This window comes from Leuresthes tenuis, unplaced genomic scaffold (genome assembly GCF_036924035.1).
Source record: "Leuresthes tenuis unplaced genomic scaffold, fLeuTen1.0.hap1 SCAF_8, whole genome shotgun sequence".
In the NCBI taxonomy this organism is placed as follows: domain Eukaryota; kingdom Metazoa; phylum Chordata; class Actinopteri; order Atheriniformes; family Atherinopsidae; genus Leuresthes; species Leuresthes tenuis.
In genome coordinates, this window is record NW_027325362.1 from 5,662,909 (window position 1) to 5,686,115 (window position 23,207).

At 38.5% G+C, this 23,207-nt stretch overlaps 1 protein-coding gene across 3 annotated transcripts in view; it reads left to right on the forward strand.

Moving 5' to 3' along the window:
* cdh11 (cadherin 11, type 2, OB-cadherin (osteoblast)) overlaps positions 1-23,207 on the forward strand; it is a 74,470-nt gene that overhangs the window by 25,819 nt on the left and 25,444 nt on the right. For 2 of the 3 annotated variants that reach the window (XM_072390573.1, XM_072390574.1), the window contains exon 2: positions 7,148-7,213. The exons of the other annotated variant lie outside the window; for it this stretch is intronic. The gene's annotated coding sequence lies outside the window, so the exon portion shown is untranslated. The remainder of the gene's footprint in view (positions 1-7,147; positions 7,214-23,207) is intronic. 3 annotated transcript variants of the gene reach the window in all.

Consider the following 23,207-nt stretch of genomic DNA (forward strand, 5'->3'; position numbering starts at 1 on the left):
ATAATTGTACAAACTCTCTTTTAGCCTGAAACACTCTTTATTATTTATTTCCCTTTACATCTGTACATTTTAATATAGTGCAGCACTAATTTTCCATTTCATAAAGAAATGAAGACTTGAGACTTTTGCACAGAACTGTAATTTTACTGCTGCTGCACTACAAAGAAGGAGGCACTGGATCAGAAAGAGAAGAGGTGTTTGGTAGGGAAGAGCTTCCCACTATCTAGGTGAAAGAGATTAACTGATTGTACATGATAATTAGATATTAATGAATCCTCAAAAATACTGTATTTTAAAACTATTATCACAACCATGGGCTAGAAATGAGGGACATCGAGTGGATGATTGCCATTTTCCAGCCTTTGAACTTCCAGCTTGTCCTCCATTTGAAGGTCTTTTTTAATTACCATGCAGGAGCACATGAAAATGGAATTCATAGATCATAGTTGACCCTAAATACATAACTGATGTTTCAGAAGCTATCCATGTGTTGTGGTGACAGTTGCAGCTACATTCTGATCCGATTACATTATTTCCAAGTCATATTTGAGTTGGTTAGTGTTTTTATTTAATATAAACAGACGTTAAAGAGTAATATCACACTGCCAGGCCCATGTTGCAATACCATTCTCAGAAATCATTATATATTCATGTGAATTTGTGTGAACTGCTGTCTGAAGTACTATATGAGTAAGAGACTGTGTCGTAAAATAAACAAACTATCGAAATGAAAATCATCGACAAGTGAGGGAAGTCATAACCGAGTGCGCCTACATACATAAGTGGCCCAGCCATGCAGAACTGAATATGTAAAAAGTATATTTATTGTCTCTCCTGCCTTCTTCTCCTCTTTTAGCATTGACTTCATCCATCATCCACCTCTTCCATGGCTTTTCATCCTTCCACCCCAACCTGTCAGTCCAATGACTGCTGCTCGTTTCTCTCTGTCTCTATAAGTCAACATGTCAACTGCGATATATCTCTCCTCTCACTAACACACATCGCCATTATCTGTTTGTGTAAGCCCTCGCTGTGTGTGCGTGCTGCCGTCTTTGCATGTGAACGTTCAGTGAAGTGAGTGTGTGACTTATCTGCATGTTCTGTCATTGCATTGTTTTCATGTTGGTATTTGACGAGCCTCATCAGCATCTGTTGTGTGTGCTTCCATCTATTTATGTAAGAGCAATTTGTAGGCAGAAAAAAATGTTTTGTGTTTTGTATAACCTTTTCCACGAAAACATATCCTTGAAAGGGTGCATTTAACTTCAGATGAGTTGAGCCTGATTATGCATGTCAGTCAGACCGAGCGTGTGTATTCTGTGCAGATGTGTTTTTGTTTGGGTCAGACAGGCTGTGTGAGGGGCTGCCTTTTCTCTGCCCCCATTGTTCACCTTTAGCACAGAGTATCTGAGGATGCTGATTGTTATAGACAGTGTCAGACAGTAATTATACAGACTGCTAGCAGGAGAATGAAAGACAAAAACTGCTGGGATGTTAGTAGAAGAAAATTTGCAATTCAACCATTTTGGTGGTATTCCACAATCTGAACCCCGTCTCCTCGTTCATTCTGGAGCTTCGAAAAATGAATGTCTGAGTTTGAATGTTGTTTTTACAAAAAGTAATAACTATTGCTATGATACAACTTCAAGTTGACACATTTTATGAGCTATTGTGGATATTAAATATTAAATCTGAGACAGAGCAGTGTAAATGAAATGCTGGGATTATTCAACTAATCGGAAATGTTCACCTTTGCAAGTCCCAATCCAAAGGTCAGGGTAGTCTCAAAAGTACTTCCTCCTTGTCAGGGCCCGTATGGGGCTAAAACTTCTCCCTCTGACCTTTCTTTAGCCCCAGGTTCCAGCAGTTGAAACTGATGGAGGGCAGAGGAAATACCTGATTCCTAAAAAAAAAAAAAAAGAAACTGCTGTGGTTCCTCATTTTATTACACAGTAAAGTGGTAAAATGAGAAAGCAGAGCTTTTAGCTTCCTGATCATAATTTTACAGAATTAAACAGCAAAAAGACTAATTACTAGAATAATTAAATGTGAAGAAACAATGAATATTAAAATGTTTGCTTATAACAGCTGCAAGGGGACGAATTAAAGCGTCTTACCCAAAAAGAAAGTGTGAAGATTTCAAAAAGGAAGCCAGAAAAATTTCATATCATTAAGAACATTGCAAATACAAATTTTTTGGCAGGAATCAATGTGTAAAGTATAAAGATAGTGATCTAAAATGGCAGCCTAACCAACTGGTGTGCTTGATCATACAAATGGAGGAAAAGTTTCCATTCACAATTTTTGGACCATTTTTATATGATGAAAAGATTGGTTTATCACATAATTTAAGCTTGTGTAATAAAACAAAAAGGAATTCATAAGGAAGGCAGGAATAAAAATATGTAATTTTCAAATACAGAGTTCCCCATCTTGACATGGATGTTCATATCAAGCCCACCTTTAAAAAGACACACAACATCAGCATGTCGGCAGGTGAGCTCACACCTGCACCTGCTGTTCTCACACTCTGCAGATTTAGCAGTCACACTGAGTTGAGCTTTGCAGAGCCTGCAGCTCTCTTCAACAGGCTTAAAAAAGCGCATTTGCATATGCACTTAAATTTAGGTGTTCTTCTATGTGTGTTGCATGAAATATTCATGCATGCCACAATGTAATAACCATAAATCTGTTCTAAAATGAAATCAACATAATCATAATCATGGACTCGCTTAACACTGACACTGGAACAAGTATATAATTTTACATTTTTCAGCCTTATCTAACCACAAAGGGATATTTCAGATCATCTGACAGAGAAACAGGCTACAGCACTTGCTGTCTAGAGCAAGTGTTGTAGGAGTAGCACTGCTGTGGGAGCGGGACATCTGAGCTTAAGGATAAAAAAAAAGTAGACAAGGCAATCTCCTGTAAAATAACCACTCGCCACTTGCACCTGCATCTCTTGTGCAGCGTTTTTTTTTTAGACTCAGCAATGAGTCAGTGAGGAGGCGAGAGGAAGCAGAGGAGGAGGAGGAAAGTCAGAGGAGGATGCTTGCCTGAAGATTAAATATATGAAAGGAACCGTGCACCAAAAATAAGTAAAAAGACAGCATATTAAAGAGGAGTCACAAGTTAAATACGGCGTGTGTTAGGGAGTGAAACTAAATTTAGAAAGGTCACAAAAATTCCTGACTGGATGTCTGGCTCATGCCAAAAAGTGTTTGCCAATATGTCTAGGAGCATGGGTGTGTAAATTATCCAGGGATATGCGCATGATCCAGTACATAGTTTCACTTCAGCAGCATAGAGTGAGGAGAGTGTCCATGTCCCTGCAACTGTGAATGCATACTGGTGCATGGATAATACAGACACAGCTGGGATCCACCAGTCCCTGCCAACCAACGGGTTGCTGTGTGTGTGTGTGTGTGTGTATACCAGCTGTGCCCACTATGCTGAGCCTCAAAGCTGCCATCATATTCTTTTCAAGCTGACAGCATCAAACTCCCATTTTGTGACATGAGACATGAACATTACATATCGCATGTGTTTTAAACTGCTTGCCATGAAAAATAGTTAATGCCATGTCAGTCCTGAATGAAAAGCCCCTGTCAATAATCATCGATTATGACCATGATCCTGCACAAAAGTCAAAATTATTCTTAAACTCATGTCAGGAATGTCTTCAGGCCCTTCGGACATAGCCACGTTTTCCCATCTAAAGGCCATCTATGAAACTAGACCATAAAGCCAAAGAGTAGTAGCCGTATGAGGATTTAAACACTTAAAGATAGCTTAAACTGTATCTCTTGGCCCTGCAAAATACTAGAACTTGCTCTTTGTCTTTAAATGCCCATGTAAAACTTGTCTTCTCTCCAGTCTTAGCGCAGAGAATCCAGTTGGCTGGTGTCATGGAATAAATCCTGGCATCTTTATTTAGAAACCACATGCAACACCAGATTTTAATCTGAGAGAGTGTAATGTGTTTGGATAGAGCTCTACTACAGAGGACTATAATCACAATAATTATTCTGGTTCCACTCCAGCTTTAGGCCTTTTAGCTAATGACAGGCACAATACTAATGGCTAGATTTCAAGCAGTCTATTTGCATCTGTTCATGACACATGTGTGCACATATTGTGTGTATTTGCATGTGCAGACTGGCAAACTCGCACCAATTGTACACTAGTTGAGAAATCTAAAAAAAAAGAACCAAAAAAGGAAAGAACAGAAAAAAGAAAAAGGGTATATTTCTGATTACGTTCTGCAGTTATGTGCTACTGCACTGAAATATGATGCCTGTTTCTATCCTTTAACCACCTTGTTAGCTGCAATCCATGTTCCTTAATACATACTCTACTTTTAGGTGTGAAGGAGAACAGAACTTATATCACAATGCACGACAGTGAAGCTGAGCACAAAAGCTGATGTTTTGCCTCTGAGTGCTTGCTGTGCAGTGGAAAAGAATAGCGTTGTTTTAGCATATGGATCAATATGAACTGAACAGTTCTGTTAGGACGGACAAAGCTGAACCTGTATATCCATTACAACTAAAACACACAGTGTTCAAAAAGAGTCATCCGCTACAGCATCTTTCAAGTAGCTTTCTTTTAACTCAACTGTTATTTATTGCTGAGATAAAACGTTAAACTTGCAGGTCGTCTTTCAGTTCATCAATATATAAAAAAAAAAATCACTCCTTTGAAGTGAGCGCAATTCATCAAAATAAATCAATACAAAATATTATCACTCTCTTCAAGCCTGTGTGCATGCCGTGAAACATGTAACGCAGCAGATTGTTGGAAGTGGCCTCCCAATCAATAGGTCTTTTTCATGCATTTCACATTTTACACAAGAACCGATTCAATCTGTGATGGTATTGACAGTATTGTCTTGGGGTCCCCAGCAATACCAGGACATGGTAAAATCCATTTTCCTTCGCATAACAAGCTGTCATTTTCCAGCTGGAGTGAGCTCAATCGTCTGCGCATACAGAGCAGGCAGATTTAGTTGCAGAATAATAATCACAATAACACAGTTGTGATTAGTGTAATTCTATACCGCAGAGCTTAAAAGATGCATGCATCATTCTCAAAGTGTAGTTACGAACGACACACAGCGTAGTTTCGACTGACGACAAATGCTGAGTCAGCACGTGCCGCTGAAGATACTCTGATAAAAATCAATTTTTCTTCTTTAACAAGGTGAAAGGAGCCACATCTCTCTGCATACAAAGCAGGTTCATCTGCCAGACAATAATAATTATGATATGATAATGACTGGTGTTATGCTCGAGGGGTATTACAGTCACTGAATAATGATGATTTGTTATGTTGAGCTGCTGATAATGATGGTGGTGTTTGCGTCACCATAATGATGTTGATGATGCTGAAATTTAATTGCACTGATGCAGTCACTTTATTGTCACGCAAACAAGGTAATCCAATCTTTTTATTGATTAGATAGCAGTACTTTGTTTCAAATATTCTTAGGAAACAAAATGTTTTAGGGTTGAACCACAGTGACCAAAAGACAAAGAGGGATAAATTCGCTTTTTTTAGTGACAACGACGAGAGTTTTGCACTTTTCAAGGCACAAAGATCTTGGCTTAACAGATAGTATTATGATCATATATTATTATTATATAGTATATATGATATAGAAATGTTAATTGGCATTAACATTGCTTTGATTCTGGTTGGAACATTTATTTACCTTTTTTCTGCTATTTTGGTGATGTTTGATTATTATGGGAAAAAAAAGTTGAAGTGGAGTCTTAGTCCTCAGAGCTCTGTGATCTCCCACTGCACATTCATGAACATGTGGATAAAAGAAATGGGCCATGGAAAATAAAGGGGCCTTTTGATGCTTAGCCATCGCATCATTATGAAACACCTCCCTTGCATTACTTTAATTCGTTGACCTACTCATGAGCCATAACGGACACATAATTACTAGACTGAACGAACCAAACTATAACCATGTTGTTAGACTGCTTTGTACAGTTTTATAGCTGTATTCACCTGCTCAAGGCTTAAAAAATTCAAATGTTCATTCTTAGCAGACCCCTGCTTCACACTCATGCAGGCGAGCTACTCGGTGCAACCTTTCAGCACCACCACCAGCCCTGAGTCACTCCACTGAGACTGGCCAGGGTTAAGTAGCTCACCCAAGGGCTTTTCAGTGATGGTTAGTGATGGAGGAAAGAGCATGTCTTCTTACTTTCTCCACCCTAATAACACTTCAGGTGATTTGGGGATATAATGAATACATATAGTGAGGGCTGTGGCTTTCATTTACAAACCATCTATGACTAATCTGGTCTTGAACTTTTTCAGGCCTGATCCAATATAAAAGAAACCTCACAGCTAGTTCAGAGACTTTAAATGAATGTGGAAAATGTAAAATTCTATAGCTCTTTGCTACCACACTCATTCCTCGACAGTAATGTCCATGTGTCTGGTTATTTAAGGTTTGTCTTATTCTTATTGAAGAGTTTTCAGATTGTGAGGTATGCTTTAATTCAGAGAGATAAATCAAAGGTAAATCTGAAACTGAGCTATTTTATTTCTTTGTAATGTTTCAAATGCTTGTATGTCACACTTTATGTGAAAGTCTTAAGATGCTTGGAAGAGCTGCAGGCTGAATTGGCAAAGTGAACACATGGATAATACCTATATTTTAGCTGCTGTTTCCTCAGTCTGCTCATGCATAGCTACAGTAAAGTTGTTTTGTCTGAAGTGAGTAAAATTAAGTTAATTTCCAAAGACAGGGTTTCAAACTCTGAAGTCTTTACATCTCTGCAGAATCTCCACTGGAGTGCTGTCAGCTTGCTGCTGAGTTTTTGCAATTATCATAGACTTGGAAATATCAAGACAGTTTTAAATGTATTTAGAGATTGCAAGAGGTTTGTTTGTGAGGTTGCAAACATTTAAATTAGCATTAAAAAAAACTATTTGGGGTTTCATGCTCTTTCAAATGACTCGATAATCACTCACATTGCATTTAGCTCCTGTCAGACCGGGACAACAGATATGCAGATACATCATAATAACATAACATGTAAAGTGTCTGAACTCTTTCCTAAATGGTGCTTCTTACTTGTCATTAAGATTATTTTCTTTCTCTTGTTCCCGTTTCCTTCAGGCTGACCTGTGTTGCTGTGCAGGAAAGAAAACCTCCGTCTTATGCAGCACAGTGATGAGCTAAAAGGTGCGTGCAGCCATTTTTGTGTGTGTTTGTGAAACAAAAGGCCTTGAAGTCGTATTGACTCACTGACCCATTCAGCGTTTCATTAGAGCTCCCCCTCATTCATTCATTCATTCATTTTCTTTCCTACTTTGTCACCGTCTTTCATGAAGGCCTTTTTCCAGTTTTTCCTTCATCTCTGTTGTTAATGAGCTCTGTCCTTCACAGCTAATGGAAAATTATTCAGGAAGGTTCAGCTTGTATTTGCCTAAAGCAGCTTGTTAAGTAGGACTTGTAAAAATGCATATTTAATATGATGTCATGTCTGAAAAAGTAGTTTACAGTTCCTTCGCCCTCTGGTCACATGTTTCCAATATCACAGAATCTTGCACCTCAGTTCTCCTCCAAACTAAGCATTTTTCTATTCGCCTGGAAAAAGTTGAATAGATTAAAAGGCAGATCTAATCGACCCTGAGTGTACTTATCTGTGGCTGGCAGGCTGACAAGCTGATTTCAGAGCTGCATTGTCTAATCCTTCAACTGCAGACTGCAAACTGGTTAAAGACAAACGTGTACAAAGACTTTCAAACAGCAGGTCAAAGAAGGACCACAGGAAAGTAACTAAATACACAATTCAAACACTGCATTAAAAAAATGAAGATCATGTATTCAGGAGTCAAGGACCGTTATATATGACTCAATTCTGCAAATGTAAAAAAAAATTTGTTATTGTGATGTAATATCCCCTGGCAGTAAATATCAAGTACACATCCATATAATATATCTACACTCAGTTTAATCAATATACTGGTCTTCTCATAAGACAGTGATTTAGCTCTTGACAATAGCAGTGAGTTCATATCTCTGTCAAGATGAAATAAAAAATAAAAATCAAGTATCCAGATCTGTATAGATTATCTTTCTATCCAGATTTTAATACTGTTCTCATCTAGTTTTCCGGCACTATTATGAGGACATGGACAACTAAGGCTTTTAAACAAATCAAGGACACACTTGTATGTCATAAAAGCATGCAAACACATACTTAAAAGTAAGTTTACTATCCCTTGTAAAATTTAAAAATGGGGGGGGGGGGGGGGGGGGGGGCTGGAGCCTATCCAAGCTGTCATACACTGGTCACCAATATGGTCGTCGTTTTTGGGCAGTGGGAGGAAGCCAGAGTACCCAGAGAGAACCCACGTATACATGGGGAGAACATGCAAATTACACGCAGAAATGCCCCAGTCGGGATTTGAACCCTCTGGCTGTGGGGCGACAGTGCCAACCATGACAACCATGCAATCCATTAACCGTTTTGAGTAATTCTACTAATAGAATTAAACCACATGAAGTCCTTGGTAGAGGTAAAAAGCAGACAATCCAACTTGATCTTACTCTAAACTCATCACACGGCGATGCTTGTTCAGAACAAAATGACACCAGGTTGTAATGCACCGAGTACCACTTTTGTTCAGGGTTGTATAATGTACCTCAACAGAAGTTCCTCCACATCAAAAACAGATGCTGACCCAGAAAATTGAGAAGTGTACTAACGTGTTTAACTTAAAGTAGTTTTGGTGCCTAAATCTAAGCAAAAAGCCAGTAAAAAGGAAAATTCTAATAATAACGTAAAAAGCTTTCCTGACTTTTGCTTCCTCCAGAGGTGGTGTCTGTCAGCCAATAAAAGTACTCCCACAGAAAGATGCATCTGTAGATCAGTTCATTCCAGTGCAACATCATGTTAAATGGGTGTGTTAGAATATGACACTCGGTGCTCCTGACCAGTCATTTAACTGATGAGATGGAAGTGGATGTCATCCACCTGTGATTTAAGAAGGCTGAGTGATGAGTTTAAAGTAATTATACATGCATGGTGGAAGTGGTCCACATGCAAATGTATATGTAAAATTACACACCTAAGAATATTAAACACATGGTTATTCGGTCGTATTCTATTTCATGCATCTAAATTATGCTTGCAGAGTGGTCAGTGTGGCTCTAAAACTTCCATCAGGCAGAATTAGTGCTCATGACTCGTCTGGTTTTGCTTGTATTATGCCTTGTGGCTGCTTGTGCACATCCCACCATCATCTCTTGATTTTGCTGGTGACATATTGTGATTCTTGGTTTCAAAACGGTTTAGCTATGCTCTGGTCTGATTGGGTGTTTAACCTTGTGACCTCCATGAGGGGATAAGACCACATATCCCATAATAAGAAGCATTCACCCAGATGATGTCTTTAGTCAGTGGGACAACTCAGTGGCAGGCAAACTGATAAAGAGATTCAGCATTGTGTGTGTGTTTCTGTTTCAACGATACAGAAACAGAAAAGGAACAAAAGAGCTTATCTGTGCAACTCTCAGGTCATACCACCCCTATGTCTCTCTTGTACCAACTGTGTATCTCTCCCTTAGATTAGCGGGTTCCTCTTTGGACCTATTGCTACAGAAAGAAAGCAACAGATTTATTGTCCTGACTGTGTTAAATAGGCAGCCCTGGTCGAGGTTTCTTGATTATTTCATTCTATAACACTTTCAAAGACAGCAGGAGGAGGACATTGGGAGTAACATCTATTTCCTCTCTTTCCAGTTTTTTTTTTTGTGATAGTTTGTAATTAGGATGTATTTCAGCCACAGAGCACAAAGGTTTGAGTCTTTGTAGAATTAAACTTCTCAGGCAGCAGAGCTACAAACTTGGCTGTGTCAGGTTCAAAAGGAGCACAGTCATTTCACGAATTACCTCTCATTTCTCCAAGTGCAAGTTAATTTAACACAAGAGGCGCTCTGTATCACAGCTTTGTTTGCATGCAGATCACGTATTGTAGTCTAATTTTGCATGCATTAGGTTCAGTGAAATATAATGCTTACAACGGCATTATTGTACATGAAGCGTATAGCTGCAGTATAATGATTAGAAAATTGGATATTGAAGTGAGAATTCCCCTGAAAACGCTGTGCTTCTGCCAGAGGTTTTAAAAAAGCTGACTTCAAAAAAACCTCTGTTTTCTGATCTAATGATCTAATCTGCTGTGTGTAATACACTGGAGCCTCAAGAAGTGCATTAATCGGGTCATGATTGCTCTTCTCAGCATTTGTTCCTCATTATTTGTGCATTTATTCCAAGTGCTGCGAGTTCCGGAGGAACTTGATTATCGCTGATTGTGTGGCCACTTTTAGGTGACAAAAAAAAACCTGGATTTCAAAATGCACAGGCAATTGTCTGGGTCCACATTAAAAAAAGAGCAAGAAGCAATATATTAATTTTTTAAAAACTGATCATTTCATAGAAGGCTGATAGTGTGCTCACATGAAAGTCTTTAAATTTTGTCTTTGAATAAAACCAGTAAAGTTTAACCTTTGTTTAGAAATGTTGTCCTTATTGGACAGTTAAATGTCTGACATTTTCAACAGTAAATGTTAACACAACAAGTAGAAAATGCAAAGTGCAGCAGTTTCCCTGCATTTAGAGCCTCAACACATGAAACTAGTGGAAGGTGCAACACGGCGCTGATAAGCCCTTCTCCAGAGTGTAGAGTGGCAAAATGCTTTTAAAACTCATTAACTATCAGGCTCATATATCTTTAAAAATGTGACACTGATGGGTGTCTGGGAGGACAGATAAGGAGCAGGAATTAGGGAGGAGAAGTCTTTTTTTCCCCGTTTTCCCAGGGATTTACACAAACACAAAGCGTTTCGACGCCCTCCATCAGTATTGATTATCCAGCTGCCTGACTGATTGAACGCTAGATACAGAGAAGCAAACATCGATGAATTATTCTGGAAAACCTGGGGAGAGTTTAAAGACACTGTTCCTTTCCACCAACACAAACACAAACATGCAGTTTAATTCTTCCTGAGATCAAGTAAAATGCAATGGTAACAGTTGGAGAGTTCAGGAATTAGTCTCTTAGTAAACTACCAAGATTCTCCCTTTGACTGATTAAAGGTAGTTTCTTTTGCAAGCCTCAAATGTACACGGTAGGAGTTCAAATCTAATAAATCAAACAGAAATCAAACAAACCACACCTTGGTTATGACTGATCTGTTTCCCTTGTTCAGGCTGCTTTGGTAAATTGATGCTCTTGCTGTTTATTGTTGCCATGAATGTTGTGATTTATCAGTTTTAATTAAAAACGTCAGATTAATGTGCAGAATCATCATCAGAAGTTTTAGAGACAGGGACTGCACAGAAATCCGTACAGTAATTGAGAAATGACTGAGCTATAATGGCATGCTCGCTCATTTCATTACTCTGAAAATCCACCAATTTGAAAGTCTCCCACCAACAGAGCTAAAGCTAAGAATGCAGTTTCTGTTATATACTAAAGTTTAACTAAAAGCCTTAATTTAGCACACAAAAAAAGGCTTTTAGCCCTGTAGATCAACAATGTTATAAGATAAGTTTCATGTGAGCAAAGAAGTAAAGGTACACCAGAGTTTAATTTGCCAAATGGTTAAAATCCACAGAGCCTTATTCAGGCTCCTCCTTTACTGCAGCCTGATTTATTGAGAAAAACTGCCATAGACGCTTGCATATATAATAGCAGCACAAGTGAAGATGCAACCATTGGAGCTTAGGGAGCAATAAATGATGAGATCGGGTAATGATATTTAATTAAAAATCTTAAATGATGTACGATCTGGAGAAAATGGCATTTCAGAATAGAAGGAAATTTAGGTACACAAAGAATGCAAGGCATTAGGTTATCATCCAATATGAGATTAGAGGTTTCATTTGATCAACCAAGCGTATTGCTACAAATCCACCTGCACTGGAATTCAAAAAGTGACCATTGTGAGCCAAATATGTTGGGCTTTTTGCATTTTAATTATAGACAAACCATTCCACAACGATCACTCAAATGGGACAAGCAGAAAGGCAGTTTTATGATTTAGATGGACTTGTTTTTCTCCCCAAACCGTTGGATGATTTTCATTTGAATTCTGCTCTGCCTTTTAACTGAGTTGCTGTCTCCTGAATTTGTATTCACTGCTATGTTTCGACTTGTTCAGCTCTTCTTTGCTCTGATTTGTTCTGTCTGTGCACTCTGCTCTTTTCCCTACTCAGATCAAATGCAAATATCCTGTAGGATAACACCACACAGTTCGGATACCCACTGAGCTTACAGAGGGAAAGAAAGAGAAAGAATCAGCTGATAAATATGTTTGCAGAGAGATTACTATGCATCATAAATCTATAAACCCTGCAAGGAATCAGAGGGATAGAGGGAAGAAAGAGGGATGGAAACAGGAAGAGATGGGGATTCTGGGACAGATGGAATTCACCAAGAGAAGATATAGCTATGGCAAAAAGAGAGATGCAAATATGGATAATGGTGAGCAGGACCAGGAGAGTGAATGAAGAAAAGTGAAGCTCAGGTGGAGTAAAGAGAATGGTAAAAGGCTGAAACATTCAAATACAGAGAGATATAGAGGGAAAAACAAACAAATGTAAGCCCCCGAGGATTAAGTCTCTCATTTCTCATTGGGGAAGAATAGAAAAAAAGCGGATTTCCGCCTCCTATCCTCTCAGCTTCCCTTTGATATCTCTCTTTCTCTCTATGTCTCATATTTTAATATCTCTAGTCTCTATTCATCATGCTGGAACAGACTCACTGAGCTCGCTAAAGCATGAACGCACATGGCTAACCATAGCTGGACACAAATCCCTCTCTGTTGCTCTGTTTCTCCCTCTTTTTCCCCACTGCTCGGCAATTTCAGTTGATCTCTTCATTTCTGCGTCACCATCATCCATTATCTGCTCCCTCATGATGTCACATGTTTGTCATGGACTTGAGAGCAGCATCAATTCTTTTTAGCGTGCCTCTTTGTTCTCCATCTGTGGCGGTTTGGCAGCTGTGTAAGTGTTACGCCAGGCCAATAACACGCAACGGCACTCATCATTGCTGTGGCTGCTTTAACGAGCATTGCTAATAAGATGAATGGGCTTCCCACTGATCAGTTAATGGCACGTTCAATGATCCTCTGTGGTGTTCTGATTTACAGTTCTCAGTGTACACACAGAGAAAAAATACTGAGGTCAAGACAGTTTTTCACACCATTTTAAACATTTAACAGATTAGCAAGATTAACTCTTAGACACCAACCCACATGCAAACTTGTGTATCTTGATGGCATTGATGGCATTCATTTTTTAACTTTTGACCGCTTTTGTTTCTCTTTTCATAGAAACAAGTTTTTCATAAAAATTCAAATACACGTACAGCATTAAATACTGTAAAACATGTCCTCATAGTAATTGATATTTTGCTCTGTTACAGTATCCTGATTTTAATTTTTTTTTTTCTGACCATATTTGACCTTCTTTTCACTCTTTTGTCTAAATGTTACCAATTTGTTTCCCATTTCCTGGTGTTAGTTGTTCTGGTTGGTTTGGATCCTGTTGGCATGAGGTATTCCTAACATGTGCGGGGATCACAGTAACTGGCAGAATAAAAAACCTGGATGCTAACACAGCGCTGGTGAAAGGGGATAGAAAATAAACAGTTTCACAGCTGTAGTGTGAAACAGGTTTTCAGGAGAATCTCAAGCCACTGCAGCAGTGTCTCAAGTTAATCACGCCATTGCTCCCTTTTCCCCTCATCTTCCCTTCACTCTTTGCTTTCTATTCCCATTTCTTTCTCTTTCATCCTCATTATTTTCCGTTTCCCTTTTTATTATGTGGTGCCTCAAGTCTCATTACCACATCAAACATAAGTTATACCTCTGCATTTTGATGTTGTCATAGCAAAACTGTGGGTAACAATGACATGATTTTTTTGTGGTTAGTGTCTCGCAAATGGCTTCATTTATTGACTGGCCCTGCTTCCAAAACAGGGAGCCCTGGGCACTAAAATGAAAAAATTGACTGAAGTATAAGAATCACAGTTCTTGCCATGTCCACAAAGTCTGTACCCTTTGTGTTGCTGCGTTTTGAAGATTCAAGAATCGGCATAGCCCCCTCTGTACTTGAAGCCAGCACACAGATGTTTGTACAGAGGTATAAATCCATCGTTATAGCTGCTCTCTACCACTACATTTTTCTGCTTTTCCCCCTTGTGATTATGTGGCCACTTTCTTTCTTCCCTCTACCTTTTTTCATTTCTTTGTGGTCATCTGTCCCTGGTCCTGAAGTCTTTAAGAATCCAAAGTATTCTATTTTTTTCTTCAGCCTCAAATCAATTCCAGACGCCACCATTTCCTGCCCCGTCTCTCCTCTCCCCCCTCCCCCCTGCCAGGGTTTACAGACCAAAACCACACACATACTCGCACACAAAGAGGCACAAAGTCTCAGATTTTGCTTGCTTTTTTTTTCATAGCATGAATTCCTCAAACTTTCTTTCCCTTCCCAACTCTTTTCTGTAGGAGTAAAATACATGTTTCTGTTATTATTACTGAAGGGAATCAGTCTTTTTGTGTTTGTCTTGGCTGACCTCCTGCTGTACTCATCTGTCTCTCTATCTTTGCCTCAGATTAAAAGGTGTCCATGTCATGAATCTCTTGTGATTTAGTGTGTGTGTGTGCCTGTGAACTCTGAACCTCTGCAGATGTCCTCAATGAGTTCCTTTTGATGCAACTCATTCATCCGTCACATGTGAACGTGTTACTTGCATAAAGAAGGCGACTGTGTGAAAGCAGCTGACTGCATTTCATGAGCCATTTTCTCTAATTCAGAGATAAAATAAGATGAAGAAGGCTGAAAATTAAACAAAACATGTGATGGTCTGCAGCACCACATAATTATGCATGTTCACCATGTTCATTTTCTATTCCTAAGTATATTCTTAAAGTCTTCTGCAGTAATTACAGTGTCCGTCTAACCTCGTACTGCAAAGCTGTAATTTGCAATGATGGATCCTGCTGGACTGTGACAGAGAAGGGAGAAAGAGCAAAAAGAAGTGGAAAAACTGACAAAAATGATAAAAGAAAAAAAAATAGGGATTAATTATGGATGTGGGTCAAAACCACATTCATAATGTTTCTATTAAGTCACTAAATATCTATTTTAATTGGCTTTAGAGCAATGTCTTTACACAACACTGCCCCTTCTTTAAATGATCACTGTTATTTCTAATGTTGGGTATGCCACAGATTAGTCCACATAATCTACTGTACGCATCTCTAATGTGGAGTTCATCTTTCATCTGATGGTCACAAAGTTAAAGCCCTTTAAAGGGGCATTCCCATGCAAACTATTCGCCTATATGCAGCGGTCTGCAGGTCATTTGGAACTGCATTGTCTTGCCTCAAGCTGAACTGAGTCTCACCAGCTCACAAATTATTTTACTAGTTTGGTCATTAACTTGTTTTTCAGCTCAGAGGATTTTTCGTACAAGTTTAAACATCAAATAAGGAACAGCGCAGTGATGCACCCTGCTGAAGCATTCACCTCATTCACCTGCCTTTTTAAGAATGTTTTATATTTTACTGGACTAATAACATATTTTCCGTCAACGAATTTGCTGAATTTAATACAAGGACAATGTTAGCAGCAGTTCCTGAATTTCCTAAAAACATTAATTTCACTAAGTTAGATGGTGCAAATGTGTTTGACTGATCATAATATGAATAAGGACGGTACTTACGCTACCATACAAATACCATAAACAGGCTTTTTGTAAGGGAAATACTGGTCGCTGAATGCATGATGCATAAAATTATACAGCTGTTATGATAGAAATGAACCACAGTAACAGTGATTCAAAACAGAGAGGAATACAGTCTGTTAAAATGCAAACAGCATGTTTCCCAAGTGATGTTAAAAAGCAACCTCTGTCTCATTAGCAGCAAAAGTGTTCTGATTGCACATAATTTAACACAAATTACATACTATTTTGATTCAAATTAGTGCGATTCTCTGTAATTAGGGATGGAAATCAAAATGAGCTAAACGTTCTCAAAATACACATGTAAACCTAGTTTTTGTTTATGAAATATAAGTTCTTTCAGCAGTATGATTCAGCTCTTAATATAATTTAGACTTTCCAAAAGTGTTTTGTTAGTCAGTTTTTTTTTAATGAACAAAGCTTTGAATGAAGATGACAGTCTATAAATTAGCATTACATACCACACAACTAATTTGTTATACCAGCAACAATGCTGAATACATTTCTATTTTCTCTATCTATGTGCATTAATAACATTGTTCATCTTTTACTTTGAAAGTAACAGTTCCACTAAGTAATTCCTTTGAAAATAGAGTTCACCAACATATATTAACAAAGAGGGCAGTCTTGTATCCATAGCCTTCATTTTCACACTGTCCAGACCAAACAACAACCCACTGCAACTGCCACACTGTGCAGAAGCCGATTACAAAGAAAATATTTTCTAATAACTTATCACACCTGGAAGCGCAAACCGAGGTTTTTCAATTTGTGATAATTTGATCTGGTCAAGTCTGGCATTTGCATCTTTATCACATACAAATATATTTTAATTGCTTTGTAGATGTTTGTAAATGCATCTGACATTTGTGTGATGTTAACGCAGCAGGTAGCCTGCAGCGGTTTGAGTCAGAGGAGATATATATAAAAAATATTAAACAGAATAATTTGTTGCTACTATAATGATATTAATGTGGTACTACAATCTCATATCTTCTGTTCCTCTGTCAAAAGAGGCCTTTTAGAGTTTCCCTATTCAGTTAATTGGACCAAGTTTCCAATCAAAATGTTGTCACCTGCCATTCCTGTTGCTAAAGCATACAGTTTTCCCTTTGATCTGACAAAAGCTTTCTGCAATTTCCAACTGCTCTGAATTTTCTAACCATCCAAAAAGTGTCACACGAGAAATGATCTACTATAGATGGCCAAGATTTCAGGGTTATTTCTGCCTTGGCAGCATGTAATTAGCTCTTTTACTGAAATCACTGACATGTTTCTGACACAAATTAACTGTTCTTCAAGAGTCACAACACCAGTTTTTATTTTGTTTTTTTTTGTAATCAAAGCAACAGTTCAACACCTCCTAAGCTAAAAGCCCCACATTCATAATCAGTCACATATTCATTCACATCAATTCTGCATCTTCCACACGATGGCAGAAATTGTCTCTTGAGAGACAACAGATCTGCTTCACTGTGCAAACTGATCCCTTTTTGACCGTCCTCACCATCAAAACCCCATCAAAGGTCCAGGACACTAAGCACATTACCTTCCCCTTGATGGATAACAAGTGACAGGATTTGGTTATGATTAATGCTTGTCCTTACCAAATCTATTCACAAAGCATTCATAGTTGGTTATTACTTTGCTCCATACTTCTAACCCTGGATATATCACAATCAGTGATAACAGTCTGTGCTGGCATACCACGTTGTTGACCGGGCTTTGTGTTGTGTGCCACCGATTTCGTAAAATAAAAACATATAACACACCAGACCAAATCCAATTGTTCTTTGATTTACTCTCCCCAATCATTTCTGTCAGAGCCAAATATCTGATAAAGTGGAAATGTTGAGTGACAACTGGACTGCATATTAAGGACATTTCTTACAGCATATTATGGAGACTTCCATGTTCTGGACACTAAGCAACACCGAAACATTCAGCAATTCTTTCTTTTTTCATGTAAATGGATACTAATTACAGTTAAATAACGCTGATTAGCCATAATAGTACATAAAGAAACCCTGCGCGTGTCCGTGTGCAAACAGCAGAGATGAGGTCTTGTGGTCGATAATTAGTATTTGAATTTTTACTAATGGCTTAATAGAAATCAGCAGCCATCACATATGCATTTCATACACATAGAGCAAAGGCCTACTTTCAATAATGCAAGTCTGTGTCTCAGTGTTTCAGAGTTGCTAGCCTCTCATTAATACCAATTTTTGAGAATGCTGAGAAAGCTTTGTAGTTCTTTCATTGTAATTACTTCACTCCCCCCCATACACACACACACACACACACACACGCTTCTATTAGTTCCTCTAATTGAAAGGCAATTAAACCTCAGGTTTCGTGGTGTGAGCTAAACGCTGGGTGTCTGTTTTCAGCACTGTTCTGTTTTAAAGCTTTTAACAGACCACAAAGAGCTGGCCACCGAAACAAGACACCGAAAGTGAACTTTAATACACGGACACTATGTCTTTGTGCCTCAGATTTTTATATCCTTCTCTGCTTTGTCCGTCTCTCCTTCTGAGATCCTTAATTTCAGTTTAATCTTTTTTTAATAACTGTACACCATCTTCCTGTAAGACATATCTGCATACTTTGGGAAAAATCCTTGCTGCAGTTTAGAGGTTAGATTAAAAGTTAGAATAAAATAAACTTGACGGTTGATGGTTATAATGTCCTTTATAGTTTCCCTTCTCCTCCTTTCTTTCTCACATATACTTCAACTTTCTCCTTATAAAACACATAAAACGACGACGACAACAACAACAGAAAAAGTGACAGCCCAGAGCTTTACCTCCACTGTAGAGTAGCTCAGGGATTTGTTTAGGAGAGTAAAGTTGGATTTTTACAGTAAATAAAAATCTCATTTTAAACCTCCCATGACCCTCTTCATTATCCCTGCATAAACATGAAAAAAATATTCCACATCTGGTTCAAATAGTGCACAGGGTAACAGAGGGGTCCAGTGGTTACAGTTCCGTCCTGGCAACAGTCAGCTTTTGTGCATTTATGGTGTCCTCGAGGGCGTCTCCTCAACCAAGAGAAGACTCACTGTCATCAGCGTGGCTAAATATACCTTTAGCTGTGTAACAACCCAAATCCAAAAGCAGTAAAAGTTTTAATTAATTGATTATTATATTTACTTTGAAGTGAAAATATGTAGTTTAATCCCTATTTCACCTGAAAAAGGGCACATCTTTGCTGTATGGCCATCTTGGTTCATGTAAGAACAAACAATGATTATTTGTTAGATCACAGAGGAAACAACAAGGAGAATATTTTACGTCCCCTTCCGTTTCATGTTGACCACCTTCAGACAGAATTTGGACTATTTCAAACATGATTATTTTGTGTCTTGGCCTCAGGATAGTTGATGTTCATGATGAAGCCAGAAGGGACACAGTGACTTGCCAAATGTCTGTCAGAATGTGAGTTGTGTAATGATGAGTTGTGTAATGATGACTGACTGACAAATAATGACAGCTATGACGTGTTAAATTACAAAGTATCACAGCCAAAAATCAGTTTTGCCAAATGTTTGACACAGGCAACATCCAGCCTACAGTGCTTAAAAGCGGTGTGACATGTAAATAATTTAAGCCGTATATTTAATTAAGATATAAGCTCATTTTGAATAAAAAGACGCAGCACAAGGGAAAATCAAAACAACTGCAAACCTTTCTCCTGCCTTCTCCACCGATTCCTTTTGTACATGCTGTTCTCTTAAAGTAGGGTCAGGCCATCATTTGGTTACACCTCCTTGACACTGGCAACATGTGGAAATATACAAAAATCAGTCTGCTGAAGCAGACATGGATATATCTCACTTTCATACATGAATGCATAAAACTGCTTTCATCGTCATTACAACTGACGTCCAGAGAGAGGAGAAAAGGACCAGGGAAAGTAAAGAAATCAGGGTCAAGTCTGGTTTCTTTCTCTGTATACTTTACTCAAGCCTTAACCAAAGTTATTTTAATGGCTGCTGTTGGAGGTGTGGCTCAGCGAAGAGAAAGTAATGAAAGCCCAGTCCAGAAGGACACAGCAACAAAGACAAAGAAAGAGGGCTAGATGAAGGCAGTGGTGGAAGCAGAGATAGCAGAGAAGTTGGTTCTTTTTGTTTGGAACAGGCAAGAAAGGCTGCAGCATGTCAAAGATTGAGAAAAACTGTGCTGAAAGGCATCAGATTTGGGAAATACTGTGGGAAATACTCTCCATTTTGGATCCAACATCAGAAATATGCTATTTAAGTGGTGCATTTGCCTTGGTATTTTGGTTTTACGGCCTGAAAATCCAACTGAAGTGTAGTTGTATATCAGCTTACTAATGGGGATTTAATTAACTAACAATCTTTTGAGCTGTACTGTGAATGTTACTGAAGAAAAGGAAAGTTTCACCTTTAACTGCAGAGATTACTGTAAAATACAACTATAAGAGCAGGCCGGTTAAGATGCATTTACAGGAGGGGGCATGGAAAACAACATTTTTAAGGACAAATTCTGGCTCAGATGGGCAGCAGTCAACAGTCAAATACTTGGGAACACATCAGAGTATGTAACACAGATGATTATTATATTTGTTTTTTTTTTTTGACACCACTGATCTGACCTCCGAGACACAGACACAAAGTAAGCATCCAGCTGCCCTCTAATGTTAGCCAATGAATCACAGTAGTCTACTCAAACACTTGACTCGTGGATTCCCTGCATCCCTTCAAACCCAAGGGAAAAGTGTGGGTGCACACATGCACGAACATACTGTTCACTATTCTAATGTGGCTCTTGAGTCATGTATCCAGACAGAGGAAGTTGTTGACCAAAAGGCATGCTTGCCCTGGGGAGTCATTATCACGGCCTGTTTCTGTGCTGCAGTTTCTGTCTCCGGCTTATTCTGTGTTGCTCTGTCAACCATTAGAGATGCAAGAAAACATACAGACATATACTGAAAACAGCAGCTCTTTAAACAAAGAGGCTTACTTTATTGAACAGTTTTAGCATTCGTAGCAGCATTTAAAAAGCGCTGCAGAGTGGGCGACTGCATACAGCTCTATTCTGGTTAGCATCATGCCCTCACAAACAATACAGCTTCTTTTTTCTCGTTGCCTTTACTAAAACTGATGCTCACAGTTCTGAATGTCATCTATCGTGGAGTTTCTGCCACAATCTGCCACTTAGTAAAAAGGGAGCTCGTCAACCACATCTGTGTCTAAATGCAGATTTACTGTATGTTAATAAGGTAATCTTCCATTCATTATGTTAAATAAAGCCCAGATTATTAATGTAAAGATATCAAGACAAAAAAATGGGTTAATGATATATGTGAATTTATATGATTCCTTTGATTGATACAAAAAAACTTAATGAATGTATCTAATAAGGATGGAAAACATTAGCCACATCTAAATTGTCTCCAAGTCACACTCATTTGTATGAATGTTATTTCTGGTTATTTCTGTGTCATCAAGTAAGTCACCCACTATCAGACTCATCCAAGCTGTGAATGCCTGAGCTGTCACTCTGTACGCTGCTATCAGTCTTTCATTCTATTGTTTTTGTTTTTATGTGTATGACTTGACACATCTGACAGTTTTTCAGACGTATAACAGATGACCTGTAGCTGGGAAACAGCTTTTGGAGACAGCAATTTATTTTGGATTCTTTATTTTTACTTGTTAACCATAGCCGGCGCCTAATTTGACACTCAAATGACAGTTTGAAGGCCTGCTAATAGATCGTGCATAGCAGGTGTCAGCTCTGTGAACAACAAGTATACACCGGAGATGTAGTTGTCTCTCTGTGTTGCTGTTGTTTTTAAGACTACTCTGAAGTTTTAGCCAATCCTCTGTCTAATTTGAAAAATAAATTAGACGACTTTAAAAACAGATCATGCTGAATCTTTGTTTTTTATGGTTATGTTATGAATTGTTGAGCAGGTCGTTGTTGATTTCTCCACCCAAATGATCTTCGGTCTTTACACAGTCTATCCATTTTGTGTTCACGTATAGTTATAAATATGCTTCTCATCTTCAGTTTGCTCTTGAGTCTCAACTATTTCCTCAAACCAATTCCAGTGTTGTCCCCGATATGTTGCATCAAGCAGCCATTTTGCTGTAACGGTGCCAAATAGATAGCTCCAAAGCTTAAATAAATGAATGACAGCACATATAGACATACACACACATATTTACATATCCACAAACAGTTGAATGCATCAGATTACCTCAGCATAAGTGGGCAGATGATGAGCTGGTATGGGAGTAACTGTCAACACTCCCCGGCTGGCTGGTCATATGGTCAACAGGAACCGATGAGCCTCGAGGGAGCATTTTCTTCTTCTTCTGTTGATGATTAAAACGTTTGTCAACACAACAGTTGCTCAATTGGTCCACACAAAAAAAATCATAAAAGTTTGAAACAAAAGAAAATCTGAAGAATACAGTAACAATGTCACACCAAAGTAAAATGCATGCACAGAAAGAAAATGTAGTTTTTCCTGTGATTTGGATTGCAGGGATTTGTGATTATAATCTCATGTGTGACATGTGCTATCAACATGCCTTAGTGTGATCACTTCCAAGTTTAACTGGGTAAGGATGCAGTAAGAGACAGTACCAGCCTGGGGACCAAATAAATCCAGAAGCTCATGTTTAATATGCTCTGGCAGAGAGGGTCTGGTGTTCCCCTCCTCCAAACAGATTTCCTCCTGTTCTTGGGCATGCTGGGCCAATCAAAACCATCTAACATACACTGAGTAGGTCTGACACGTAAGATAGAACAGAAGGTCACAGACTTTACATGTTTTATCGCTCTAATTACATGTAATTGTGTCTGGCTGCGTCCGTCGATGAATCCGTGTGGACACAAAAACTGAACTGAAGGTTCCAGACAAACTTGGATTTGCACATTTATCTTGGTTGATATTAGGTTAAGGCTAAATAGATTTGTTGGAATATGGAGGATATGCTGATATTATAATCAGTGTGATCACACTGGAACAGGAAAATATTGGTGCTTTTCTTCGTCCCTGTACTCTCTCTCCATAACTGCTGTCATGCTGCATCACCAGCAAGAACAGAAACATTGGAAAACAAAGTGAGGCCAACAGAAAAACGTGTGTATTCAATATAGAGTCAGATAGCTTAAAATGGCTTTTGTTTGACATTTCCTGAAACGCTGCTTCAAATGAAAGAGACAAACTGCTGCCTCAAGGTGAATGCTGAGTGTCACTGTTGTACTTTTGCAACATAAGGAGTTTATTTTTACCAGAACAACACACTTCGATCAAGGCAAACTAAAGTAATGCTCACTGCCTGCATAGGCAAACGTTATTAGAAAAATTTTGATTTAAAAAAATCTAATTGAAGATGAATGAAGAAGTATAAAAGGATCAGCTTTTTGAAG